General features: G+C 25.9%; 1 long non-coding RNA gene across 1 annotated transcript; it reads left to right on the top strand.

The window, feature by feature from the left end:
* The first annotated feature begins 2,952 nt into the window (after nt 1-2,952).
* Nucleotides 2,953-3,607, top strand: LOC126551443 (uncharacterized). Its single transcript, XR_007605349.1, has 3 exons — nt 2,953-3,107; nt 3,201-3,277; nt 3,338-3,607. It is a non-coding gene; the product is annotated as an uncharacterized LOC126551443 (long non-coding RNA).
* Nucleotides 3,608-3,817: the final 210 nt, after the last annotated feature.

Raw genomic sequence — 3,817 nt, 5'->3', positions numbered from 1 at the left:
AAAGATTTTAATAATTATAATATGTGAAAGTACCATTTTAAATCAATATATTATACGTTACTTATAAGTTATGACTCATGATCAATTACTTAAGTTTGAAGTATTATTGTTGGTTATTACAGTCTTCAATAACTATTTTCTGAAATAGAACTCTATAGTTATTTAATTGTATAATCAATATCAATCTTGAGTGCTTTTAGGATTTTTTCACATCATTCTTGCTAAAATTAAATCATTAACAACTATTGATTAAGTCATAGAATACATAATTAAACTCTCGAAGAAATAAATCATGGTGTAAATGATGGTTTGTCGTAGTCGAATGTTAAAATTTAATTTTCTCTACCCAGGTTAATAATTATTATCCGTCGTTCTTAAATTTAAAAGTGAATTACTTACTTACCTAATATTTACTAAATTATAATAAAGCCATGAGAAAATTAAGATTTATTTATTAAACATTTCTGGTTAAGTTTTTAGAGATGTTCTAAATAATAATAATATGTATAGAAAATGCAAATATTGAATTATTTGGTTGATTGTACCAACCCGTGTAAAACGAACTTTCATTACCAAATTATTGCTATATATTTATACTAATGTTAATTATTATTTGATCTATAAAAATATTATTTAATTAAATTTTTTATATATTTTACTATAACTGTTGATCCATGTATCCTTTTTATATTTTATAGTAACTATATAAATAAAATATTATATTTTTGTGTATGTAAGTGACCCATACATAAAGTCTATCTCACTATTGGTTCGGAAATTTGATGATTTTGTACTTGAGGATGTGCACCCTGAAAACAAATTTTAAATGTTGCATTTTAAATAGGGACTCATACAAGAATGAATTTACTGGTTCATGATAAATGAATATTTTTTGTTTGCACATGATTTTCATTGGTCATTAGGTTATTAAAATTTGATAGTTTGTGTATTTATTATTATGTACTTTATATTTGGCCAAAGCCACCCAATAATGAATGTGTTAAAAATATGTGTAGCTTATATTTAATGGAGTTTAAAACAGGGTAAATCCACAGGCATTATTTAATTTGTCACTGGCAATGCCGTACAGTATCAGCTGCAATTAATAAATATATCTACGATATAAATCAAAGACCTAAAACGGATGCCCATTATACAAATCCACTGTTTTCGACCGATTTTCGTCAATAGATTCAGAAATATTCGTATAGTGTATTCATAGGTTAATTTTTACTTTTCAACACATAAATGTTTAGTATAGTTGACTCATAAAAATTATATTTTTAAAACAATTTGATACTGCTATTATTGATTACAGAAAATAAAATGGTCAACTACTACGAGGATATAATTTTAGAATATTATTGTATATATTTGGTTAAAATAACAAAAATTACCGAATTAAAAATCTATAAAGTTAATATTTGATGGAGTTTAAAAATGGGTTTATTACTACGGACATTTATTTGTCACGGGTATGTTGCTGTGAAGTGCAAGATAAGCTAGATATTAAATATTTAGAAAGTTTTAAATTTTAGCCATTTTAGGAACGGTAACTATTGTACAGCATTTATGTGTTTGATATAAAACAATGTACTTTCTATGCACGGCATTCTATAGAAATCAAAAAAAACCTCATAATTTACCTGTCATTTCAAGTAAAATAAAACAAAATTTCGAATTCTTAAAATCAGAAAATATTATGTAAAAAAAATGCTGTTGTTTTTTAAAAAAAATATCATAATATTTTATAATATGTTACGGATATAATGCCTACAACTGTTTGTAACGCGCGCCAGTAGGACGATAATCCGGATCATATGCACATTATCCGCCTGGGACACTTACAATTCTTTTTTATATCGTTGTCAGATTAAAAAAAAAATATATATACTTTGAATAAATATTTTGTTGTATATCTCATATTATCTGCATTGCATAGTTTACTTCATAATTTGTTAATTTTCGAATAATAATAAAAAAAAAAAGTACTGCATAAATGTGGTTAGTCGTGTCGGTATTAATAATAATTGATATTTTTACGTTTTCTGGATCCCCGTTTCGATTACACGGTCGTGATTAGTCAGTAGTTCTCCCACCGTTTGACTACTGTGATCATATTCGTTTGTAATAATATTAAAATGAAATATTATTATAAACGTAGTCGCTCTAAGATAATATTATACTATATTATTCTAATACTGGGAAACACCGTATGTGGCGTAATAGTTTATGTTATATTTAACCCGATAAAGAAAATCGGATACGGAAACAAAATATAGTATACCTACCTATAATATAATGTACGCATCAGCCAAGGGTTTTTGGTTAATGTGCCCACATTAACCGGATAACGTCGACATTTACAGCCGAATTGCTGACGTTAACCGGAATGCATACTATATTTATATATGGTAATGGTGTGCGCTTACAATAAATAAATAAAACAGAGTTGCTCGTCTTGCGATGATAATATTAACATTTTTGGTATATCGACGTATTTAGCTTGCTTGTTTGATTGAGAAATACGTAGATACGTCTCCCTATATGACACACGCTGAAAAGTCACCATTTTAGACACAGGGCTACAATTCATACATGGTATATTATAGTAGTTCAATTTAATGTTTTACGATCACGATAATTGACTATTTATTTTATTTTTTTTTTTTTAATTGAAGGAAATTCGCTGAATATCTACCCCAAAAAAGTATACTAATACATATTGCAATTTGTAACATAAAATCATCTATCTATTATAATATTTGTATAAATCGTATTTGTTTGACTATTAAATCGGTTAATATGCCGTGAAAAATATATGGTTTATAATAACTGTAAGTTACAAAGTGTTTACTGTTTATATGACGACAACTTAATATTTATTATTCTTGTTCATAAACTAAAATGTTAAATATTTTTAGTTATTTAATACATTTTTATGTTAATCGATCCAGCAATAAAAAGTTACTAATTTAAAATAAATCATTTTTCTAAACACAATAGCATACATAATCAAATTTATTGAAACGGTCGCAAATTGTATTTTAATAATAGATGTCTTACCAATTATCTCAAGGTGTCTCCTTTCTATTCCACAATAGAATGTGAGAACTAATACTAATTATATTTTAAATTAGAAATTTATTATTGTGAATTTATAAGATTTCATATTTGTATTAACCATCTAATAATTGCAGACTTTTGTATTGGCGGCAACAATAGAGATACCTATTGTTCATTTACATAATTTCTTATCGCAAACTTAAAGTGACAGGTTATTTTAAATATTTATAGCTATGTATATATTCATTTTAAATATGTTTGTGTTCAGTAGATGTGGTTTTGCGCAATCAACATTGTACAAGCTTTGAGTGTTTATACTTTATAGCCCCAAAATCGGTCCGGAAGAATAGTATTGATGAACTCTAGAAAATTGTTGTATTTTAGTAGAAAAACCAATAAAATGTTTTTGCGAAATGGGAAGCGTTGTGAAATCTTGAGAAATCAACAAAACGCATACAACCATAAAATAAAGCATTCCAAATCGAAGCATATAACCTCTCAAAAAAAAAAAAAAAAAACAAATAAATAAATAAATGTACATATTATTCGATAAAACAAAATTGTTTTCACTAAAAACAGTAAATCAATAAATTAAGAGTAGAAACAGTAAAAACAGTGACAGGAATATTAAAATATGTTAAATAATTTAAACATTACTAGGTACTTTGTCTCTTTTTCATTATTTTGTACTTTGTATTATGGTGATTTACATATTACTTTTGTGTAAATAGTCTTACAAGTATTGTTTTCA

Source organism: Aphis gossypii, chromosome 3 (genome assembly GCF_020184175.1).
Source record: "Aphis gossypii isolate Hap1 chromosome 3, ASM2018417v2, whole genome shotgun sequence".
Lineage (NCBI taxonomy): Eukaryota > Metazoa > Arthropoda > Insecta > Hemiptera > Aphididae > Aphis > Aphis gossypii.
The sequence above is the reverse complement of the archived record's forward strand: the minus strand, read 5'-3'. Positions and strand labels throughout refer to the sequence as shown.